The sequence below is a fragment of the Panthera pardus genome, unplaced genomic scaffold (assembly GCF_024362965.1).
Source record: "Panthera pardus isolate Hobbes unplaced genomic scaffold, ASM2436296v1 HiC_scaffold_19, whole genome shotgun sequence".
NCBI lineage: Eukaryota > Metazoa > Chordata > Mammalia > Carnivora > Felidae > Panthera > Panthera pardus.
The window spans coordinates 18,222,988-18,248,856 of NW_026526754.1; the positions used below are offsets into that span (position 1 = coordinate 18,222,988).

At 47.3% G+C, this 25,869-nt stretch overlaps 2 long non-coding RNA genes across 7 annotated transcripts in view; one reads left to right on the forward strand and one right to left on the reverse strand.

Moving 5' to 3' along the window:
* Positions 1–25,869, reverse strand: part of LOC109245661 (uncharacterized) — a 593,199-nt gene that overhangs the window by 483,161 nt on the left and 84,169 nt on the right. The gene's annotated exons all lie outside the window — the stretch shown is intronic.
* Positions 9,458–11,852, forward strand: LOC109245664 (uncharacterized). The gene is made up of 3 exons (XR_002071018.2): positions 9,458–9,707; positions 9,804–9,940; positions 11,565–11,852. It is a non-coding gene; the product is annotated as an uncharacterized LOC109245664 (long non-coding RNA).

Consider the following 25,869-nt stretch of genomic DNA (forward strand, 5'->3'; position numbering starts at 1 on the left):
ACGACAAACAACAATGACAATATAAACCAAGGTCTTGGGCTCCAAAGCCACTGCATTAGAATTTCCAAGGAAGGGGAAGCTGCATTTTTTAAATGTTTACTTGTGTGTGTGTGTGTGTGTGTGTGTGTGTGTGTGTGAGAGAGAGAGAGAGAGAGAGAGAGAGAGAGAGAGAGCGTGAGTGGGGAGCGGCACAGAGAGAAGCAGACAGAATCTGAAGCAGGCTCCAGGCTCTGAACTGTCAGCACAGAGCCCGGCGTGGGGCTCGAACCTATGAGCCGAGTTGTGAGATCATGACCTGACCTGAAGTCGGACGCTCAACCGACTAAACCACCCAGGTGCCCCAGGAGCTGCATTTTTAATAAGTATCCCTAGTAAACCTTATCATTAAGGAACTTAAAAAAAATAAGCTGCACTGTTTCACTTTATTTATGCAACCGTTCTTTTATTTATGGCCTACTATGCACTATTAATCTTACAGCTTTATAGGTGAGGAAAGTGAGGGGCAGAAAAGTTAAGGGACTAGCCCAAGGTCCTGCAGAGCCAGGATTTGAACCCAAGCAGTCAAATACCACAATCTACAGTCTTCACCACTACTGCATTGGGCTGGGACACACTGAGGAAGGCAGAGTCCAGATGGAAATGGTTGGTACCTTTCAGGGGCAGGGACCATGTCTCCTCCATTCCAGCCTTCTCCTTGCTTAACACAGTGCCTAAGACCTATTTAATGTTGGTCGAATAAATTAAAGAAGAAGTTGGTGAAGTGTGGTCCAGCAAACCTTGTCTGGAAACACTGATCCCCAGGTGAAGGTCAAATCACTTATCATATAGACAGAAGGACGTGGTATATGGCTTCTCCAGGCAGGCCTCTGAAGCTTCCATCATCTTGCCGTGTGACTTGAGGCCAACATTTAGCTTGTCTCAGCCTGGAAGCTATAGAATCGAAGAAATGCCATTCATCCACTTCTTTGGGTAACATTTTGGAAATCTCAACTTGTATGCAGACACCAAACAATGACACAAATGTGTGCCAGAGGCAGGCTGTGCTTCAGACTCCCCCACACATGTGCACCACTCATTGCTAAATTGCTCATTAGGAGCATTGTTGCAAAACCAGCACAGCTATCCCACCCTATGATTTCCGCAAGTTCTAGAGAACATCTTGTAACCGATCATTGAGTTTCATTTGCTGTCTATCTGCACCGTCTGGGAGGCTTCTCGGGAGGAGGTGCGGATGAGCAGAACTTTGCAATGTGCTCAGAAGCAAAGGTCCAAAGACTCAGACTCAAATCCCCAGTGGGTTAACCTCGGTGGGTGCTTCGCCTCATAGTTCCTAGTGTGTTCAACTGTAAAACTCGGATGTCAATGGCAGATCTCCTGAGTTCCTCTGAGAACCAAACATGGCGATGTTTGTGAAGCACGTAACAGTGCCTGGTACATAGTAAAAAGTGAGATAGACAGCTGCCATCATCATGCATCGTCTCCATTTCATTCTTGGTACAAAAACAATCCGGATCATCTGGATTTTTCTCAGGGAAATCAAGATACTCTCAACGTAGCTGGAAAAGGACCCTCCACCACCACTATACACAACCACAGAGTTTCACATACACATATACCCAAACAACAGGATTCCCCAATTTCTGTGAATGTGGGATCATGGTTGAGTAGGGTGGCTATCAGTAATAAAATAACTGAAGAATGATATACAAGGAAGGGAAACCACTTCCATCTTTCAACCCCTTCGATGGTATTCCATTGCACACAGTAAAATTTGAATCAGAAGTGCCACAGCCTTTAGCCCCTGCCTGCCTTTCTGTCCTTGACTCATCAAGATCCAGGCACATGGGGCTTCCTCATGTCTTTCAAGCCCCACACTCAGTTCCAACACAAATCTTGTTTTTGCTCCTCTCTCTTCCTTGAAGACTCCATCCACACACCTCCAAATGATTGACTTTTTCTTCTTGAGGTCTCTGCTAAAATTTCAACTTTTCTGGAAAGTAGGAGTTTCACCAAGCCAAAGGTGGATCACTATCTCAAAGCTGCATCTCATCCCACTCCTGGTTGGACCAAACACTTGACCTTACAGCTATGTTCTTCAAAACACGGATTATTATTTAATATTATCTTCTGCCCTTGTGTTTATTAATTTTCTCCTTTTACTAGAATGTAATTACTATGAGGCAGGAACTATGCATGGCATATTTACCATGGTATCTCCAGAATCCAATGGACTTTCCAGCCCATAATAGGTGCTCAATAATATTTTCTGGATGAATGAATGTGTGTTAATGTTTCTGGCACACATGACATGACACATGCAGCCCCCATCTTTTTAAAAGATAAATAATTGTTTCATTTGGGCCAATTAAAGGAAAAGACAGCCCTGGTTCATTACTCACTTATCACATTTTCCCTGAACACCTGCATATCAAAATCTTTACAGCATCCCAGGGGCACAGAGACAAAGGCAATACCAGTCCTGCCCTCAGAAATTCATAGAAGAGAGAAGGGAGCAGGTATGAATCAATGTTACTACACCTGACTACGTATCAGGCACTACCCTGAGTGGTTGACATGGATTAACTCTGTAAAATACTTCAAACAGCCTATGAAGACAGCACCACTCTGATCTTCATTTTATTAAGAGGAACACTAACGTTCAAAGACATTTAGTACCTTGACTAAGATTTGACAGTGAGCAAGCTAGAACATCCAGGCTTGGAATCAGCACTCCCACCTTAAATCCCCCACTGTAAAACTCTCCACACTGTACTGCTGGTCCATTTGAGAGAGACACAGGTTCCTGGGAGAGTGGGGATGATTCCTTGAGGGAATCAATAAAAGCATGAGAGAGTCGCTGACGCTGGGCGTGCAGGTGTCTGTAAAGATGGCCACCAAGGACTCCTCCTATCCCTGTGAGCACATGCCACCATTTACATTAAGAGTTGGATATGTTTCTCTTTCCCTGCAATCTGGGCTGGCCGGTGTCTTGCTGTGATCAATGCAGTGTAGTGGGGTGACACGTGAGTTTTGGATTCTAGTCCTCAAGAGGCCTGGATGTTTCCATGTTCATTTTCTTAGGATCCAGCTGCCACATAAAAAAGCTCAGAGTACACCCCCGGATGACTCCCAGATGAACGAGTCGCACGACAGCAACACCACCTGGAACAGAGATCAGCTACCACCAGCCTTTCTGAAACGGCACTAGTCTGAGCCAAGGCAGGGGGATGTTTTAAGTCACTAGATTTTAGGATGGTTTAGTGCACAGTAACAGAGAACTGAAGCTTTCGGGACATTTCCACCTCAGCCAAACCCTGGAAAACAGAGACCCGTGCTTTGGAACAAGAGTTGGTAGTATCAGTATGGAACGTAACACCGTATGCCTACATTTCACTGATGAATGTCTTGGAGTCAAGTGTTGTCTTAGAGGTGAGTGTGGTCTAGAGTGGGTTTCATTTTTGTGGCTCCTTTCTTTCCTTCCCTGCCACACGCATGTCGCTTGGGAACGTTTGTGCTATGGAATATAGCCACACTGGATGATGGACACTGAATGGCATCCATACCAAACTGGTTGTGCCCATAGACAGCATGATGTTTGGTTGGATCAACCAAGATGACTAAGAGGCTTTCAAAAGGAAAGTGTCTTCTTTCTTCCTCTTAGATCTTGAAACTCTCAGATAAATTCTGGTCACTTTTCAGGTAAGGGAAAATGGCTGATCCCCTAGTTACCCAATTACTCCGAGACTAGTTAAACAATCTTTAATGCACATTAGCATGAAGACTATGTAGTGCTCATTTCAGGGAGGTTTCAACTGGAAGTAGAGCCCCTAGTATTTCTAAGACTTTAAAAATCGTCCCTAACTGCTGCCTCACCTGATATTCCCATAAAAACCAAATGGTTCAGAAATTATGCTAAATTATCCTTATTGGTTAAACTAATTTAGAATCATAAACCAGAACTTGGAAATCTTTAGCATGTGGATCTGGTGAATTCATACCAAGTTCAATGTAATCTCCATTACAGAGGAGTGCCAAGTGGGTCAACTCAGATTTACATTTAATTCACACGTGATAACCTCCAAAGCCCCCCCTCCCTCTGACTCCTTCCCAGTCCGGGGTGGCCAAGCAATAGTTTTGATCAATGAAACAAAAGTGGGAAAGTCTGCAGAATGGGGCTTCCGGGAGAGCTGTGGTTTTGGCAACACAAAGGACGCACTCGGAGGGTGTGGCCCTCATTCTTTTGCCCTTCACTTTTTTCTCATTCTGGAGAGTCTACAGGATGAGGGTGAGCAGAGAGAGAAGGGGTTCTAAGTATTTGCTGGTACATCCTACTCTGAAAGGCTTACCACCAGACTTCTCGTTATGTGGGACAGACAAATGTGTCATCATTTCAAGTCCAGAAAGAACGTTTTCTAATGATGCACAAGATTCCTTGATACCTGGAAGATGATAATGGAGATTCCTGCTCTGTGGAGATTTTTGTGAGACATGAATGAGATGATAGCATGGAAAAAAGAAACAGCCTATAATAATGCAGGCTGTTGACATAATGCTCCTGGCTATGATACTGAGAACTGCCTTCATCTTTATGTTTGATTTCAGTCCCCTGTTTTTCGGACTACCTTCCCAAATACCTGGCACTTAGCTCATCTTAGTTGAGAGAAAGAGTATAGAGAATATGTCTTGAGGAGGAAAGCGAAGAAAAGATTTGTTATCAATTGTTTTAGAATCTAATATGACTTCTGATTTTTCCAATGTTTTTGTTAATACCTACATTTTCTTATTGACGTGTGTGTGTGTGTGCGTGCACATATGTAGATTTGCATATACAGGTATATGTGTGTATATATTTGCACAGACACACATAATGTGAGGACAGAGGGAGTATGAGGTAGCTCCAGTCATCAGCAATTCCGAAATGTGTGCTTTTTAAGCTTCTTTGGGAATGTGTTGGCGCTTGTTGTCAAATTCGAATTCTACAGTCACTTCACTGAACGTCCGTAATAATCCTTATTTCTAAAACACCCTGAGTGACCCGTTTAAGTTGTACAACTTGGCGATCTGAAGCACAGTTTGACAGTATGTGGACTGAGTGATGAGCTGACCAAAGAAGACATTTGTTTGTTTTATTTTTAACAGCAAATGGGAAATCAGCTTATGCCATAAACTTGGCTTTAGGGAGATCATTTCATTAGATTTCAGGGTAATGTTATTAGCAGGCAGAAAATTCCTTTCCGCTTCTGAACACTCTTAATCCAACTCTGGGACTATAATACATTCCTAAGGTATTTTTCATTGTTCTCAACACACTGCAAACGTTGACTTCAGCTTGTAAAGCCATAAAATATTTGCCGTTCTTTTCAAGTAACAATACCAGAAAGCCTGCAGCATGCTGGGTTAATTCTTGTTTTATTTTATTTGGTTTCATTTTATTTTTCCCAGAAGGTGGAGAGATAAACCCAAGATCCAGCTCCAGGAGATGACACACAACACGCTCTCACATTCGTGTAGCACTGTGCATGGAAGATTCAAGGGAGGTCTTGTGAGAAAACAAGCTGCACGTCCTTCAAGGACCCAGTAAAACATCCAACGGTGCAGTCTGAGAGCCAGCTGCCTCCCTGCGGATCATTACTCCACCACTTCCAAGGGAGACCAAGAGCCCAATGTCACTTGGACAAGGTCCCTGTCCCTGAATTCAATTATTGCCTTGGCCAACCAGAAAGCCAATTACTGGTCACATTTCATATTCCCAGAGCTCAAGGCATTTTGATAATCCTCAAAGGAAAAATCAAAACAGATTTTTTTTTCCAAAATACAAATATCCTTGGTGGAATTGCGGAGACCAAGGGTATTCGGGGTCACAATGTCAAAATGCCCCCTTGGACCCACTGCTGTCGTTTTCTTTTGGTTTCCTGTTCCTGGAAGCCTGCTCTCTAGATTGTTCTGATTAAGCCCAGTTTGGGGAGCCAGATTCTTAGCACATTCTCCGCCATATTTTATGATAAATCTCGTTCAATTTCCCACGTAGGGTGGCAGGCTTTATGGCTTAACAAACATTGCATCTACTGGGCCATAATTTATATCTGAATGGGTTTATTATAGGCGTTGCATTTCATTCATTGTGCAGCTAATTCCATAACATGCTGCCTGCTCTCTGTGTGGCTGTTTGGCCATTATCAGTTTCCAAGACAATTGAATCTTTCCCTTGCAGTTTCACAAAATGGTTTATGAATATGTAATACAAACTGTGTTAACAAGGCAAATATACTTCATTTCTTTTATGGCTATTTCCAGGCTGTGGCTGGGAAGAAGAGGCATAACAATGCGTCTCACTTAGAGGATGTTGTGCCCTTAATATAGAAATGCACTCCCCTCAGCGGTTCGCTTTGAAGGCCTGTATTGTCTTTGAGCGAGCCACGTGCTGTTGTGCGGTTCTGTGTGAAATGAGCCCCAGTCGACCTCCCATGGATTCAATTATCTTCTCTACACGGATGGCACGCTCTTCTCCTGGCTTCCCCCAAGCTCGCTCTCCTAGTGTGGTCCTACGTGGTATTCTGACTACAAAATAGCTCCATTTGGACGCCCTGCCGTCATGGTGGGAACCGAATTGCTCATTTTCTACATATGGCTCTTTCCCTCTGTACCTTTCCCCGTGACCTTCACACCCAAGGGCAGGTCCAGAGTAAGGGCTTGTCCATCTGAGTGGAAGATACTCTGATCAGGCTCTACGAGAGAGAGAGAGAGAGAGAGAGAGAGCGAGCTCACCAGGTCAGGAGGTGTTTGTAGTTCCAAAGTGATTCTTCCCGGATCTTAACAACATCCAAAAGACCATTTTCAGCTGGAGATTTATAAAGGGCATGAGAGGTACCCTTTATTGAACACTCATCATGCCAGAGATTTTATGCTACAATATCCCTTTAGAAGTAGATGTTACTCCTACTCACAGATAAGGAAAGTGAAGCTCGTGAATTTAAGCCACTTGTTTTAGGTAATGATTCTGATGAAGGGTGAAAAGGAGGCAGAAACTTCCCAATATGTGAGCTCCAAATCCATAGCTATTCCTTCCAAATCCATAGTTACATTTCCAATCTCCCCACATATGTCCATGTCCACTGCCACCATCTTAGTGTGAACTGCCATCAAATCCCACCTGGAATATTGGGAAGTTTCTTCCTATGTGCTCTCCCACCTCCACTCGTGCCTCCCTCCCTATATGGCAATGTTCTAGATCTATTCTCTCTGATGTGGTAGCCACCAGCTACATGTGGCTACTGAGCACTTAAAATGTTCTAGTGTGACTTAGAAGCTGAATTTTAAAAATTATTTGATTTTTATTAATTTACATTTACATAACCACACATAGCTAGCGACTACTGAATTGCACAGCACAGATCTAAAATACTAAGCTGACCAAATCTCACTGCAGTTCAATACCATTCAAAACATTCCCATTTCTCTTAGGTTAAGAACCCAGACTCCTGGCAATTTACAAAGGCTCTGCCCAACTTAGATCCCAGAGGTGGTTTCCACGCGGTCTGCCTTATTTCCTGCTCACACTCTGCGCACCAGGCCCCCTGCGCCATATTCCTTCCCTGCACAGCCCCGCGCGCAGAGAATAGACTCGACGTGGAATTTCCTCCCCACCCACACCATCCCCCAGGCACCAATGCCCTTCTCCTTCAGGGAAGCCTTCCCCCACCAAGAGCTTTCCGGACCTTGACTGGTCTTAAGTCACCCTGTTCTTCTCCTTCTTAGCACTCCCCACTTTGTGCATTTATATTATACTTAGCCCTCTGGTGTCCTAAAGACAGTGTCTGTTTCCTTTTGCTGTTTAACAAGGTTCCACAAACATAGTGCCTTACAACCATACGCATCTATTATTCTCTTACAGTTCAGGAGGTCAGAGTCTCAGGGCTGCGTGAAGTCAAGGTGTCGGCAGGACCACATTCCTCTCCGGAAGCTCCAGGGAAGAGTCCGTTTCCTTGCCTTTCCCAGCTTCTAGACGCCACCTGCATTCCTTGCCTCATGGCCCCTTCTCCACCTCCTGATTCTCCTGCCTCCCCCTCTCCATATTAAGGACACTTAATAATTATACTGGGCCCACCAGGATAATCCAAGCTATTCTCATCTCAAGATGCTTCACATCTATTAGGTCCCTTCCGCCATGTAAAGTAACGTGTTCACAGGGTCTAGGAATAGAATATGGACACCTCTGGGGAGGGGGGCACTATTAGGTCTACTGCACTCCCAACTAGACTGGGAGCTCTGTGACGGCAAGGACCACTCGCCATCACCATGTACAGTATGTGGCACATTGGTGGAGTGTGTGTGTGTGTGTGTGTGTGTGTGTTGTGAATGAACGAACAATGTAATTCCTCTACCACAAAGAAGAAATCATCTTGCAGAAAAATCGACGAAGAGCTTGTTAAGCATTGAATTAGCCTCTATATTTTTGGAAACCACACGTGGGACTCATGTCACACCAGGTGTAAGCCGTGGTGGGACTGATGATACCACCTAGTCATCCTGCTTTGTTAGGTATTATCAATGTGTCTTTTTACAATTTTTTTAAATCTTTTTTATTTATTTTTGAGAGAGAGAGGGAGAGAGTATGAACAGGGGCGGGGCAAAGAGAGAGGGAGACGCAGAATCGGAAGCAGGCTCCAGGCTCTAGGCTCCGAGCTGGTAGCACAGAGCCCCATGTGGGGCTCGAACCCACGAACCGTGAGATCATGACCCGAGCCGAAGTTGGACGCTTAACCGACTGAGCCCCCCAGGCGTCCCTCAACGTGTCTGCCTTGATAGTGGCCTGCCTTCTTTTCCTGCTCCCCCAGGCTCGTTCAGCATCACCTCCTGCCCCCCATAACCCACACCTTTCATATTGGCCTGACTGTCTCCTGGAATGAGAGAAGAGATGCCACTTGGACAGAAATCCAGGTAAATCAAGAGAGAAGTGTTGACAAAACCCACACTATTTGGTCTGATTCCAGAGCATCTCTATCAGCAAGCTGCTTATGTTTTCCCTGAGATATGCATGAGGACAACAGTCTAAAAGGAAGCCACAGCTCTACAACTGTCATTGTTCAACTCATGGGTTTATATGCATGTGACTATATGCAGCCACACACACACACACACACACACACACACACACACACACACACACACACACAGTTCTGTATAATCTATTTTTAAAGCACAGGACAAAAAAACCTCATGCTGACAGCTGTTGCCTCAATCACCGAATTTCAAAATATATGTTTTTCCATAAATTGTGCAACACTTCGGAATACTTTTGGAGCTAGAACGGGTATTGAGATCACCTAATCCAATTCACAAAGGTCTCCAGCCCTTCGGTGCAGATGAGGAAACCAAGGTCCAGAGCAGTGAACCGATTTGTCCCAGGCCCTCCTGGGCCTTGGCACGTAGTTTTGGGCTTTTAACAATTACACTTTCTGGAAACATTTATGAAGACTTTGTTCCTACAGTTTCTTACATCCTCCCTGTGCTGTGAATTTGGATCTGGAGTCAAACAAGCCTGGACTGAAATCCTGGCCCTGCACGCCTCCAGCGTATGTGACCCCAGCCAAGTTACCATCCCTGGCCACTCTTCCCTCCCGTGGAAAAGAGAGGGAGGACAACGGGGGCTTCTTCGTGTGGCTGGTGTAGGAATCCAACGGAAAAGACCTGTAAAACTACGTTCCGTGGTACTTGCCGCCATAGTGACCGAGCGCTCTATTTCCCCCACCCTCTTCCCTCCCTTTTGTGTCTACTTTATGATGATATGTTTGTTTTTCTCTCAGCAGTTTGCCAACTGATTTGACCAATACTTATCAAGCACAAGCCACGAGCCAGACATCCACCAGGGCCTGGGAGAGAAGGGTGAAGAAGACTGTCCAGGACCTCGCAGTGCTTAGAGTCTAGAGACGGGCGCAGACAGGTGAGCAGGTGAGGGGTCGCTGGCCGGTCAGGGTGATGTGGGGAGGCACAGAGGAGGGAGAGCCCCCCAGAGTGAACGGCGTGGCCCATGGGGGAATGACAGAGCCTGACTGGCTGACTCTCAGGTTGTAGGGTGTGGCTGAAAGGTGAGACGGGAAAGGGGGGGAGCGGAGGTTAGTGAGGAGGATGCCAGAGGGCCAGGTGTGGAGAAGGGAGGGGTGTCCCGGGACGTCTGTTCACTCGCACACTGGGAACCAGGCTGGGCCTTGAGGATACAGCAGGGAACACGCCAGGCCAATTCCCTGCTTCCACAGCCTTACATTTTAGCAGGGGCAAAGCAAGAGGCCTGGGCTGGCACAGGGGATCTAGGGAGGTGCAAGAGGATAGGAGTCGCCAGACGATGAAGTGTGAGGCTCTGTGCCTGAGAATACACCAGGGACTTCCTGCTGAGTCCAGCCCACCAGGCCACCTCGGGGCTTTACAGGGGTTCTCGAGATCCAGCCTCACTGGGCCCTTACATCAGTGCTCACGAAGTCAGGAATGTGGGGTTTTCAATAAAAGTGCAGGCAATGGGCCCAGAGGGAGTCCGGCTCAAATGAGCTTTTATATTTTTATGTGGAATGTAATCACGTTTGGTCATGATCGAGGCTGCCCCGTTACTGCTATTAGAGCGTTTATGGTTCTAAGGGGGATACGCGTCTCCGGCGATACATGCTCGCAACTAAAAGCAACAAGGGTGTGCTGAATTCTAGTGGCCGCTGCAAAATTCTCAGGAAAGGGCTCACGAGCATCGCCTTGGGGAGCTTGGATGAGAGGGCGGGGGTCGTGCACAGGCCCAAGAGTGGCCAGACCCAGCGAGGGACAACGCGGCCTGGGAGTTTTCACAACCAGCCGCCCTGGAGGAGGTTCTTTCCTTATGCTTTATCTACAATCTTCAGAAGTCCCCCAGGGGCTTCCCAGCCACCAGACCCATCTTCCATGTGTGCAAGCAGGGCCCAGAGAGGTTAGGGGCTCCCCAAGAGGCAGAGCCTGTGAGTGGATGAACTTCCTGGGGCTCCATAGCGGATCACCAGGGACAGAAATATATTCGCTCACAGTTCAAGAGGGCAGCAGTCCCCAGTCAAAGAGGAGACAGAGTTGGCTCTTCTGGAGGCTCTAAGGGAGAAATGGCCTCATGCCTTTGTCCTCGCTTCCGGGGGCTGCTGGCAGTCCTGGGGTTCCACGGCTACTACAGTCGCTCTAATCTCTGCCTCTGCGTCCACACGGCCTCTTCTTTCCGGAATTCTGTGCCCTCTCCTTTACTTATAAAGACACCTGTTGGTGGATTTAAAGCCCACCCGAAATCCAGCGTGCCTCCCGGGATCCTGACTCTTTACATCTGCAAAGACTCTCTTTCCAAAACAGACCACGTTTTGAGTTTTTGTGCGGACGCAGACATTTTGAGGACACTATTCAACCCAGCACTGTAAGCGCGACACAGGAGCTGAGCCAGGTCGGAGTGCAAAACCACTCACACAGAAGACGTGGGGATGTGTCACACTCATTTGCTCACAGCGACTTGGCTTTTTGGCTTCCCACTGAGTTCCCCTCTGCTTTCTTTATTCCCTTCCTTCTCCTAAGTGTAGACCAGGCCTCTGCCAAACTCTCCTTAGGCAGGAGCACAGAAAGCCCTTGAAGAATCACAGAGGACCAAAGACTCGGGAGGCAAACACTAGGATGCAGGAAACAGGAGAAACGTGCCACTCTGGGAATGCGACTCAACACTGACTTGACCCTGCCACTCAGAAGCTGGTGATTTTGGGTAAGTTGCTTTGCCTCTCTGAGCCTTACTTTCCCTAGCTTTAAATTGGGCATGGATTACTTACTTCAGTTAACTACTTAATTAAAATAATGGAGTTAATGGGTGAGACGGTTCTAGAGGCTTCTGGCAGAGAGTACTTGATCAACAAAAGCTTGTTTCATCTGAATCCGCTGGCATCTCTTCGGTGACGGAGGAGGAGAGCCAGACCCCTAAAAGGAGAAAGGTTATGCCAAGCCCGTCAAGTGGGGGTAAATGCAGAGCTAACTGCAGGCATACGAGGCTCACACACACATGCACCCACCGTGGTAGCTGTGACTAATCCTCTGCGGGAATATCTACGCCGCTCTCTGTCCATCCACCTGTTGACTGCCGGTACTACGCGCAGGTCCTGCCTGAGCACCTGCTGACGTCACGTCTTCAACCTTCACACCACAGGTGTGAGGTCGCCATCGTCATTACCCCCATCGCACCAAGGAATAAACGCAACCTGCCACGAGTCTCCGTGAGCCGAGCGGCGGCGCTGACACTCAGACCCCGCGTGTCTGACCACGGAGCCCGCCGCTTCACCACGCGTGGCGGCCACAGGGAGCCCCACAGGTGCCCGGGGAGCAGACGGCGGCACCACTCATTCCCCCAGGCTGGGTCAGGGCACGGGTTGGTGAAGGGGTGCCATCTGGGCGGGGCCACGGAGCAAGTGAATCATCGGGGGCTCGTGGTGTGATGGAGCCACACAAATCCAAGCTCGTGTGCTCGCTCTGCGGCTCAACAGACCCTGTGACCTCGAGGAACTGACGGTGCCTTTCCGAGCCCTTGTCTCCTCATCTGCCAATGGGGATGAAATGGCTACATCGAAAGGTTGATGCAAAAACGCAAAGCATAAATGCGGGTAAAAGCTGCAGGGACAGAAAGCGGTCTGGTACGAAGTAGTGAAGCAGAACGCGATGCGTAGGTATTCGGCCCTCAGAAATACATGCGCATGCGTATGAGGACATAAGTACCCGGATGTCCAGGGCAGCGCCGGTCACCAAAGTCTCAAACCACCCAAGTGTCCGTCTACGGTAAAACTGAAGGGCGGCCCCATATGCACATATGGAACTGCTGGGGTAATGGAAACACAACAGCAGGTCTCACAAAGGATAATACTGAGCAAAACAAGCCCATAAACACCCACCCGGTTCTGCCTACATAAGGTTCAAAAACAGGCAAAACGCTGGGCTCTGGGGTTAGAATCTGGGCCGCTGGTCACCCTTGGAAGGGGTAGGGGGCGATCAAGGGGTACAAGGGGTACAAGTTCTTGTTCCTCGAGAACTGACGGCCTTCTTTCCTGATCCGGGTGCTGTTCACCATGAAATCCATTAACCTGTACATTTAGCATCTGCGAACTTCAATACACATTTATACTCCGGCACAAAGGGTTTCTTTGTTTGTTTTCAATTATACGGAATAGACCTGGCAAGTGGAGCATTTTCAGGAAGTGCTAGTTTTCTTTCCTCAAACGACTCCATCATGACCTGTGCAAGAAAAGCAACCTCTCTCTGTAAATGATATCCTTAATGACATCAGCTCAGTGGGCCACTGATAATATGGGGAAAGGGCACAGAGGGAGGGTCAGAAAGTTGGATGTTGGGGTGAGGAGGGCCTATTTGTTTAATGCCTCAGTGGGTTCCCTGAGCAAGATTCCTGATCCATGCCAGAGTGGGTGTTCATGAATGGCCCCATCTGTTTCATCCCTAAGCTTTGAAAAATCAAGCTGGGCTCTCAGTCAGGTCCTCCAAAGCCCTGTTGCTCTAGCCACTGCCTACTACCCAGATCCCTCTCTACCTCCTCTGTCTCCTGACCCACTAAAGTCCAGCCACACTGACCTTTTTCGCCTTCTTCGGCATCCCCGATTCTCCGCTTAAATGGCAACCCCCCGGCCTGACGGGACATCCCCCTGAATGGTTCTTTTTCACGAAATCTGTTCTTCTGTGATACTGGAATTCTCTCAGATGTTCATTTCATTCACATTCGTTTGGCCGTTTGCTTATTTATTTTCTGTCTTCCTTACCCACCAACCTTTGTTCAACCTTGTACCTCCAGTATATACCAGCAAACATTTTCACATAGTAGTAGGCTTTCAAAATTAACTTATCGCATAAATTGAGCCAGAAACATCTCAGATGTGTTAGTACAAGAGTGCTAGATTTTTGTCTCACTAAAAGATTTCCCTGGCAACAGTACTTTTACTCAGATAATTCCACACATCACACCATCCTCAAAATCCTAAATCAATCAATTGTTCGAAAACTAGAAGAGTTTTCACAATCCAGGGATTTCAAACTATAACGCAGGGAAGAGAAAATATAGAGATGAATAATGGAGGCCAGGTGGCACTGAGAGGGGATGGTGGGGACAGTGGCAGGCTGAAAAACCAGCCTGTGACCAAGCAAAATGCAGTAACTATGGATCAGCACCATCCACCTGCTGCTGTTATGAAATGCAAAGCTTGTTGCCCAATCCCCCAGCTTTCTCGAAGAGGCCAAAAATGCACATTTTTTTTTTTTTGTATGTGAACGCTGCCAATTTTTTAGTACCGGTAATAAATTTAATGTCTCCTCAAAGTGTATAGCCAGTGTGTAGCAAACTGTTTCTGCAGGCTGCCTGCAGCTGATGCCCTCCATCCTGACCTTAATCTGCCATTTTATAAACGGGGATCGGGGCAGAGAAAGACGATGGTTCGTTACAGATCTCACAGTTAGTATGTGGCAAGATGTGGTCTGGAACCCGGGCTTATAGCTCAAAGCCATGGCCATCCCATCCACAGTGAGAAAGACCTCTGTGTGCCCATCAGCCTTCATAACATTAAATTCTGTGTTGGATCATGCGTACTATATTGAGAAGATCCGACGTGACTCTTCATTAGCCTTAAATGAAAGCCCATAGCCCAGTTGTGAGGACTCATCACAACAATCTTAAGAAAGGGGCGCTGGGCTGTTTTAACACTTGATGCTAATTTACAGCCAACCTTGAGTCAGAGTTGCACATGCGGTGCCCTGCGTGAAAATCCTTCTTTGTGAAGACCTGAGCCTTCTCTGCTTGTACCAGCCCCTTTTTAATTCTGTCTTAGCAGCCTGGGCCTCACCCTGTTATAGAAAAAGTAATCGTAAATCTGCATGAAGTTTCTGATGATTAGTTTTGCTTGGAATCAGGCCAAAGAGCCAGACTTTTGCCAATTCCATATGTACACGTAAGTTCTTTCAAGAAAGAATGCATTAATCCTTCCCACTGGGCTGGGGATGAGGAGTTTAGGGGCCCCATGGGGGAGAGTGCTCCTGACTCCAGTTGTATGTGTAAAGGGTGTGCCAGGACCACTTAACAGGCACCTTAATAAGTGGACGCGCTTTATCCACGGCAGCACCGAGGGGCACGGGTTATGAATTCTTTAGATGAGAAAATTGAGACTCGTAAGTAACTTGTCTCAGCGCATGCAGCTAATCCACCATCAGCCGGGGTGTCACCCTGTCCCAGGACGGCAGAGGCCCTGCTGCACATACACACAGTCCACGCGGAGAGTTCCTTCTGTACTGAGCGACGCCCAATACTGCCTTTAGCCAACGAGCAGGTGATGAACAGCCACGTCGCTGGTTATCCGTCTCCCTGGCTTCCTTTCTCCTTCCTCTTAAAACTTGAGGATACGCGAGCCACGATAGCCGTTGACGCGGAGAGAAAAGGTGAAAAAGTTAGAGACGCAAGAGGAAAACCAGCCAATGTAAAAGCGCTTACTGTACTATTTAGAAGAAAGAAGAAGAAAAAATGGCAGTGTCAGAGCTCAAAACCCCTGGTACAGAGCAGACTTTTAATGCATTTAATTACTCAGTGCTCAGTCCTGGCAATGAACAGTTGGTTTTTGATAGGTTGTAATGACCATGGTAATTTGAAGACGGTAAGAAAGCAGAATGCTGAGGTCAGAGGGTCAGAAGATTGGGTTTCAGGCAATCAGCACTCCTCCCTCTTCCTGCCTCTCGCTGGACGAGTGTCACTGAGTAAGTTAACTGGTCTCTCTCTCTCTCGGTCTCAGCTTCTGGGCCCACAACAAGGAGAGCACTGCCTCGTAACAGACAGAATTCCCAGTCCAGCCTCAAGCAGGAAAGTAGAAGCCATCAAAAGAGAACTTCCACACGCTTTAAGTCAACCCCGACACCTGCATCTGCTGCCATGTGCCCCGCTTCCTCCTGCGAGCTCGGCTCAGAACCACTTCCGCCCGCTTCCGGAGACGCCCTGGAATGGGAGTGAGACCTGGAATACAGGATTGTGTTGCAGGGTGGATTTCACCATGGCAAGAGGGAGACAGCTCGCCATTCTAAGCTTAGACAGCCTGGATTTCAGGGCATCTGAGCCCCTGACAGCTGGGGGGCCTCTAGAGCAGGAATCTCTTAGAGAAGGGAGGGCTACGTTTGCAGCAATGTGTTCATGTTGGAATCTTAAGCAGCGGAGGGGCAACACCTCAGGTCCTTGTTTGGAAGCATCCCCGTTGCTTGGAAGTCCTTTTGGGTGACAATAAAGAATTTAAAATGTAGAGTCAGACAATAAAAACTTTAGACTTGATTCTGAGTTACACTACCAGGGGGAAGGCAGGGTGCGTGGACACACATGCGGGTGGGAAGTTAGATGTAAAGCCTGTGGAAATTCTCTCTGGCGGGCTTCTGCTTTATTACTCAAGCCTAGAATGAGAAATTAATCTGTAAGCAGGAGATAGGATGGCAGAGAAGGGAGGGGATGGTTTTAGAGCACGAAGTGGTCCCTCTTTCCAAGCTATTGTGTCCCCACCAGATGAAGGACAGAGAAGCGACCGTCTCTGAGCAGGTGTATATTCCACAATATAAACCAGTATGTGGAGGATTATATAGATTAACCCTATTGTTAATTGTTAGTGAGAATTAAGGTGCTCTCAACTTCAACCAGGGTCTACTCTGGACTGTTCTCCTCCCCAGGAGAGACCTGGCAATATTTGGAAACGTTTTTGGTTGTCACAGCCACTAGGGAGGGAGCAACTGTTGCTACTGCTATCTGGCGAATTGGACCCGGGAGGCTGCTAAGTATCTGCAACACGCAGGACAGCCCCACAATAAAGAACAGTCCAGCCCCAAACGTCGGGACTTTTCGGGTTGGAAAATCCTGGATAAAGTCAGATTTGACGATTTGACTTCTACAAAACCCTGTTACCCTCCCCAAACAGCCTGGGCTTGTGGTCAACTAAAAATCCTCCAATGGCCCCTCTCTCCAACTGTGTTCCCCACACCCCTTAGAAAATTAACTTCTCTGGACCTCAATATGTGAACTCACATTTCATCTGACTAAGGTTAGCCTCTTGGTTCCTATTCTGTAGCGTTAAACAACCAATATTTGGAAACATTTGGGTACAACAGTTGCCAGAGAGAGGTTTGTGGTTGAATCAGGAAATAACAGCAGTCAATTTCCAACTGAGAGGAGCCCTAAAAAAAGAAGCTAGTAGAAACCTGGATATTCAAGGGTGTGTTGCGAGTTTAAATGAACTGTGAGCTAAAATAAACTAGCTTGATCACCCAACACAAATGGCAACTGTGGGTTGAATATGGTTTAGGTATACTGCAACTGTAGGTAAATACACTGAATGCTAATGGCTTTATAATAGTCTTATTAATTCACCCTTCGTAGTTAATGTTTAAGATAAACTCTGTGTCTTTAGAGTAATTTATGCATTCCACTTTTAGAGAATTCCAACTGAATGAATATGAACATAATCATTTTACACAAATGTTCTCTGAGGAGGGAGCAGGAAGTATGAACCGGGGCAGAGACTCCCCACTGCTTTATTCATAATGGATCAGCCGATTCATTCCTTATTAATTTAATGGAGTACAAGTAAGCAGCGTAACAGCTTGAGTTTAGGAGTGTTTCACAAATGGGGCTTTTTGTCTGTAATCGCTTAATCCTGCCGGCTAGGCCTCATAAATTGAATAAAAGAGGGAACTGGGTTTTAATTAAGTCCAAGGAATGAGGCTGCGTCAAAGACACAACCATCCCTGGCAAACACAGGGGTGAAGTGTGTTTGGTTAATATCCCATGCTAACAGCATCCTGGCCCAGCGCGCCCCTGACTGGAACCTTTTGATGTCGGGCTGGAGGGAAATCCTGTTCTCCGGATTGGCTTGCGTCTCCAAGGGCAGTGAGAAAAGAGCAGATGACTGAGCTCTCACCGGCCCAGATCTCCCCAGTCAAGCTAGCGTTCCAGCAAAAAAAGGCATCACTGGCCCCTCATTTTGCGTCTGTCCACATCTGGCTGGGAAATAGAGACTGTTGACCAGGAGCTCAGTCCATGGAAAAAGTAAGGAATTCTTTTCCAAAAACTAGTATGTCCTAGGGGAAACAAACTGGGGCTTCAGGTCAGACTGACATGCCTTCAAATTCCACCTGCACAGTAAAATAGCTATGGGACCTTGAACAGGATGGAAATAATGCTTTGCTGGGTTATTACAAAGACTAAATAAATTTCTGTGGTCAGGCACTTTGCAAAGTGAGTGACTCTTTGAGGATGTTCAATAAAGGGCCGTTGGCATCATGATTATCACCTCCTACTAAAATGGAAATGCCCTTTTATGAAAAGGGTAATAATAAACTCAAACAGATAACTCTTTCTCCATGTTTCCCTATCCACAGGCCCAAGCCCCACTTGCCAAAGCCTTTGGTAGATTACTCTGCATTTCCCTTAATCACCACTCAGGACCCCTTGTGGGAGATCTTCATGGAATGTGGGGCAGACAAGAAAAATGGCCCCCAGAGATGTCTGCATACTAATCCCTAGAACGTGTGAGTTGTGTCACCTTCGGATATGATTGGGTTAACAATCTTGAGATCAGGAGATTGTCCTGGATGGTCTAAGACAGCCCAGTGTCAACACCTGGGATCTTATAAATGAAGAGGGGAGACAGGAGGTTCGGAGTCAAAGATGTGAAGATGAGGCGCTGCTGGCTCATGGGAGGATGAGGCCAGGAGCCAAGGAATTCGGGTGGCTTCTAAGAGTTAGAAGAAAGGAAACAGATACCCACCCGCCCCAGCCCCGGAGGCTCCAGAAAGCGTGCAGCACAGCCGACACATTGATTTTAGTGCAGTGAGACCCGTATCAGACTTCTGACCCCTAAAACTGTAAGATAATGTGTGTGCGTAGTTTTATATTTTTTATTTTTTTTTAACTTATTTATTTTCCAGAGACAGAGAGACAGAGCACGAGCGTGGGAGAGGCAGAGAGGAGGCACACAATCCGAAGTAGGCTCCAGACTCTGAGCTGTCAGCATAGAGCCCGATGCGGGGCTCAAACCCATCAACTGTGAGATCATGACCTGAGCCGAAGTTGGATGATGCTTAACCAACTGAGCCACCCAAGTGCCCCATGCGTGCACACTTTTAAGCCAGCAAGTCTGGCTTATTTGTTATAGCAACAAGTAGAAACTAACCAAATGCCCAAGCCAGACGATGCAGATCCCCTGCAAGTATCTGTCTTCTGGGTTTTTTTTTTTAATGTTTATTTATTTTTGAGAGAAAGAGAGAGCAGGGGGAGGGGCAGAGGGAGGGGGTGGACACAAGATTCGAAGGGGACTCTGCACGTACAGCCTGATGTGGGGCTCGAACTCATGAACTGTGAGATCATGACCTGAGCCAAGATCAAGCGTCCGACGCTTAACTGACTGAAACACCGGGGTGCCCATCCCATCAGTGATTTCTAATTGTCACAAGAGCCTCACAGGCTAGGTGATCCGAATGCCTATTTCACTAGTGAGTACACTGAGACTTTAGTAATTTGCAGAACCAAGATTCAAACCCAGTGTCTCTTGGTTACAAAGCTCCTGACCTTTGCAGTTCCCAGAAAACTTGAGAATCAATCCTGGGTTTGCAAACAGTTATCATGTACCTCATTTGTATGTGATTATGCCATTCTCATGGTTCAAATTTTAGGAAAGGTTCTGAGAAAAAAATAGAAAGTCAAGAGTACTTTAAATTCCACCAACCAAAGTTACCACCCTCCCTTCCTTCGATCCTTCTTTCTTTAGCTCTTCGGTCCAACTGATATTTATTACCTGCTACTCACGAGTCAAGCCATCAGACACTGAATGGTTAACAGGCTCTTCTAGGCAATCAAGGGGCCTCTAGGACAGTGGAAACAGTCACGGCAAGGGCCGATGCTGTATTGTGCTGTGTGGGAAGAGTCAGAAGACAGATACACGTGGCAAGGGCACTAATTCCAAAGGGGCTCGGGAGAGGGATCGGCTGATTTCTGGCAGAAGCGATGGGCTGGGGCTTCCAGGATGAGCCAGCTGATGGGGAGGAGACTGAGTGTCCCGGAGGAGAAGTGGCCAAAGCAGAGGTGGCTCATTAACATGAGACAGCGGAGGGTTAACACCACCGGTGTCTCTCTTTTACCCAGATCCGTCACTTTCTCCCTCTCTAACCTTGGGGAAATCCCCTGTGTCACATCTGGGCCTCAATTTCTTTCTCCCTCACCTATAGATACTTGTTCTTACACTTGGTAGTTATACGGATGAACAGCATCTGTTTCCATTGCGGACAATGTTTCGGGCACTCTCCTCATTCCAACACGCAACTTACATTAGCTCATTTCATCCTCACTCTGACCTTACTGAGGAAGTTTCTATCAGTGCCCCCACTTCACAGGATGATGAAGATGAGGCATAAAGGGTGCCAGAGACTGAGGGGCTGGAGCTGAGGTCCAAACTCGAGAGGTCTGATTGCAGAGTCCACATGCTTACCCCTAGGCTATGCACCTATCAAATGAGACCCTAATGTCAATGTAAGAAGTGGCGGTTGGGGGGCGGGGGCCAGATGATGAGAAATTCTCTCCTAAGCCGTCCACACTGGTTGAATTTTTGCCTCTTGCACACCTGGTGAGTCAGTCTCCAGCTACTAACAATAGCTAGCATTTCTTAAACGCGTGCTATCGGTCAGGCACAGTATTAGAGGTTGCGCATCTGATTTAACCTTCAGATCATCATCACCGTGATGAGTCTCCTTCAGTTCAGAAGGAAACGAAAGTTCAGAGAGGCCGAGTTATTTTCCTGAGGCCACCTAGCTAGGAAGAGACAGTGTTTTGATAGGAACCAGGCAGGGGACTGGAATCTCCACGCTCACTCACGCCAGTATATGAGGCATCATGGACCTATGAGCTGGGGAGGGAAGACTGGCCGGGCAGGTATGGAGGCCCGAGGGAGTTCAAGAGAATCACCCTCCCCACCCCCCACCCCCCACCCCCCCACCCCCCCCCCCCCCCCCCCCCCCCCCCCCCCCGGTGCAGACCCAAGCCATGCCACGCCCAGATGGAATGAAGAAGGCTTCTCTCCTGGTCACGCCAGCAGGAAATTGAGGGTAAGTGGTGCCTGGGGACAATGCATCGTGGCTTCACCCTCTCTAGCCACAGCCCACTGCAGAATTTGCAAAGACGGCTCTCCTTGTGGTGCTCCCGCAGTCTGGTATCTGAGAACCACACGGTCCTCTCAGACCTTCTTGCGCTGTGCCTGCTCTGGGAGCTGGGTGCCCGGGCCCCCGCTCAACCCTGGGCACTAGGCAGAACATGTCTTCCGCTTCTGTGTGTCTCCCACAAGGGCCCCTGCCAGTATCTTCAGGGCTGAGGCTTCAGGATGTTCTCCAGCACAGGGAAAGTGGAGAGTGACTTAGAATATACGGGACCAGAATAACCGTGAGACCTAATTCCAAGAGCTGTGCTTGGTGGGTAATTAAATGTGCTCTGTTTATACCCTTGGTTGTCTAATCAGAGCTCTTTTATTACAGTTTATGTAATGCTTCCTAGTCATTAAAGCAGCATTTGGTAAATGGGCTTACCTTGGGAGGCTCAGACACCCAGAGGCACTGAGGCACCTGTCTGGGGTGGAGACAGCTGAGGCATTATTTACAGATTAATGTATTAAACAAACAAACCTAACATTCCTTTCCTATTCAACAAAGCAACCCTGTCTATTCATCAGCTTGGGAGAGGGACCCCTTATGTGCATAAAATTACCCTACAGCACTGCGAGCACTCCGGGAAAGAAGGAAGGGAGGATGGGAAGGAGGTTTTATTGAGTGCATTCTATGTGCCGCAAGCACCACTGAGCTTCCAGTTCCTGAAATGCAAATAGGGGAGAATAATCTGTGATCGTGTTTTTAATGACAAAGAGAAGGGGCCCAATACCAGTACCAACTAACACTGAACAATTACCAAACGCTCTGCACGCCAGACACTGATGATCGCTTCACGTGCATCCTCCCATCTAATGCCGACAACATCCCTGACGGGTGGGAACCACTTTACAGATGAGGAAACTGAGGAACAGAGAGGTTAAGGGAATTGCCCAAGACTGCAGGGCTACTGTTTGGTATTGGGTGGTGCGTCTTCCAGAGCCCACGTGTTTAACTGTGATACCTGCTTCCCATTATGCTGGCGGGGTTAGTTGAGGTAATAGAGTAAAACGCACTGTCCTGCCTTCCCGCTCCAAAGCAGCGCTGTGAATGGAGACTGAAAAGCTCATCTAATTGGCGAGGGCAAGGAAAGCTTCCCGGAGGAGGTGACTCCCCTAGGATCTTGCTTGCTATATAAGCACCCCTTAGGCACAGTCAGGTAGGTGTATATGTGGCAAAGAGAAAAGGTGCTTCTGTCTCCTCCAGGGAAGGGAGCAGAATGAAAAAACATTCAGCAGCTCCTCTGAAGGTTCAAGTTCTCAGCCCCTACGGGCTGATTTCAAAGCACCAGGGAGATCCAAGAACGCACCCACAGGGGCTGTGGCTGGAGGAGGAGAATGACGGTCCTTGTCCAAGCTCTTTCGGAGCCAGTTTGAGAAGACGGCAATGGGTTAGTCAAAATGGTTTTCACACAGGGATATCCGAGAGGCAGGCCCCTGCACCTCTGGGGGCCAAGGAGTTTGGGTCTCCCGGGCACGTTGTAGGTAGCTATTCCACAGCCCAGGGGTGGGCAGGGATATGTTGGGAAACGGCAGCTCTGTGAACGTATCCCTTTCTCACAACTGTTGAAAAAGCCCCTTTCTTTAATAGCAAATCCCTTTGTCCCTGCCCTACTCCCTACCATAATCATAATCATAATCATAAATTAAAAGGAAACCTGTTGGCTTTATTCAAAAGGAATTAGAAAAAAAAAAACAAAACTAGGCCACCTTTCTTATCCAACTGCTGACTTTCAGACAGATTATTGGGGCTTGTACCAAATTAAGCAAAAGGTTAGGAGAATGGGGACGCACTCTGAAAACATACGCTGCCTCTTTAATATCTCAGGTTTTCTTTAAACAGAAAATTACAGCACAATGCACGGACTGACGACAGCATTATCCTTTATCACAATACCCAGCCAACTTTAACTTGTCTCAAGTGTTATTATACGAAATAGAATTTACTGCTATGGACTTCTCTTCAATACTACTCCTTCCCTGTTTAATGAAATGTCATTATTCCAATACAAACCCTTTCTTTTTGCAGTCTGCTCCCCCCCCACCCAGCCACTATATTTCATTTCCTGCAGTTACGCGATATTATTGCCTTTTTTCCACAGCTATTGATTTAGGTGTGTATGGCTATTACAATGCAAAATAAAACAGCTCCCCATCCATTCTACCTTGTACCATTGAACATTAACTTAATTTGTTTCAAATCTGCATTTGATTTGGCAAGGAAACCATTTATCTTTATGAAGAAAGCCCTCATAAAGTAGAGAGTTTAGGAGATCACGGCTTTAAAAATTTAATAGCCTTGTGTCTTATACACTAGAAAAATGAATTAAACCTTCAAATAGTATATGTCTCAATGTAACCTTTTTGCATTTCCTACTATGTTTAATTTATTATATTCTTTCTGGAGGAGGAGAAACGGCAGAGGACAGATGGCAGGACGTGGCTCGTTCTTGCACCGCGTGAATAAAGCCAGGGTCTGCTGCTCGGGAGCTGCGTGCTTTGCCGCAAAGCCCCATCCGGCTCATGCTCAAGTACACGCTGCGGTTTCAAGTGGTTGTCGGCATGCGTCTTGTCCAGTGTTCCCTGTGGCGGGAGAGGGGGCTCCCTGCCCGGGGCACCCGGCCAGCAGCCTGGGGAGGAGGGCAGGGAGGAGAGGGGGAGAGGTAGTGGAGGTGTGATGGCACCTCCAAAAGATTCCAAAGTAAATGCTCGCCCTCAGAGGGAACAGGGCACCGCCTAGAGGGTAAGAGACCATGCCTGAGCTCAGGTGTCTAGACGGGACCAGAAGACACGGGTGCTGATGCTACGAACCCTGCTCTTACAAAAGCGAGGGCTGGGGCTCCAGCCTTTGCTCTCGCTCTCTTTATTATGAACCTCCTTCTTTCCTTTTTTCCACCTCAGTCTGTGAGGTGTGCGGACAACACAGAACCCCAGGTCAGTGGAAGGTGAGGCCTGAAGAGTAGAAAACGATCAACTTCTCATCCTCAGTCGGATGACAATTATGGGACATTAAGATCAACTGATTAATTGCTGCATGTCAGGAGCTGTCCTCAGCTTGGATACCCAATATCTTAGCCAAGCTTCACATCCACCTTACCATTTTTTTTTAATGTTTATTTCTGAGAGAGAGAGACAGAGAGACAGCGCGAGTGGGGGAGGGGCAGAGAGAGAAGGAGATACAGAATCGGAAGCAGGTTCCAGGCTCCAATTTGTCAGCACAGAGCCAGATGCGGGGCCTGAACTGACAAACCACGAGATCATGGCCTGAGCCAAAGTCTGACGCTTAAGTGACTGAGCCACTCAGATGCACCCTCACATCTACCTTATAAAATGGGTCCCACCTTTAGATCCCACAATTACAGACGGGGAAACTGAGGCATGGAGGAGTACCTTGCCCAAGATCACGCAGCTATTAGACAGTAGAGCAGATACCTGAAACCCAGAGCTTGAAATCTGGGCATCTCACAGGTAGTCATTATATATATATTGTCAGCTTGGGATATGGAGTGTGAGATCTCTTCCTGTGAATATTTGAAGGACTGCCAAACAGAAGAGGGCGAGATCTGCTCTGGCTTCAAGGGCACTGAGACAACCCTTCCCATTTGCATAATATGCTCCCATAATTCACACATTTTATCCTCAAAACAACCCCAGGTAGCTGCCATAGAGACAGGAATCTATGACTCGGAGAGGAGAATTGCTTTGCCCAATCCACACGGTTCAAAGGGAGCATGGGCAAACTTCAAACCCAATTCTCTACTGAGTGTCCTGGGCCCGTTCCATTATGCTCCATTACCGACGGTATAAATTCAAGCAAACTTGACTCCGTGTACGCTATAAATCGGGCACTCTGCTAAGCTGTGAGATTCAAAGCTAAAGATAAAACAAACTTGCTTTTAAGAAGTCTAGTAAGAGAGATGTGAAATGGCCTCCCGAAACCTGATATTACAGGAACCATAGGAGTCATGTGGAACGTATGGGAGAAGAGAGAATGGGAAGGCAGACGCTCGTCTGGCTCGAGAAGTCCACGGGAGGTGATGTATGACACAGAGAACGCATGAGTGGACGGGCACCATAGTGAGATAATTTTGGTTCAATATAACAAAGAACTTCCCACCAGATTTGGCAGAGATAGAAAATTAATTTATTCTGACATCATCAGAGAAGGATTTCAAGGGCTTATTTTTAGACCACATGGCCAGAAAAATTCTAAATATCGGGTAAAAGGTTAAATTTGATGGCCCTTTCTCACCTTCTCATAGCCCCAAACGTAGGAGATCTCGGCTTTTCCCTGAACTCTTTGGTTATTCACACAACTCAGTTCTATTCCCCAGTATTTGGTGGCCAGCAACCAGCTTCAGGCCCCGAGGGCTCCAGCCCGGTGTTTGACAATTTCTCAGCCCAAGGGAAGAGAGGCGCAAGAACCCACCACATTTTCTTGATAGCTGAGTCCCAGGAGCTACATGCTCACTGCTCTGTGTCGCTCTTCTGCTGCTAACAGAGAATCTTCTCTAAGGCATCCCTTGTCTTTCGAGATGATCCTGGAAGGTAGGCTGATACCTTTCTGACACCGATTTACACATCATCCCACAAACATTTACTGAATGCCAAATCCTCTGCTAGTTGCGGAGAGAACTTTTTTCGACCC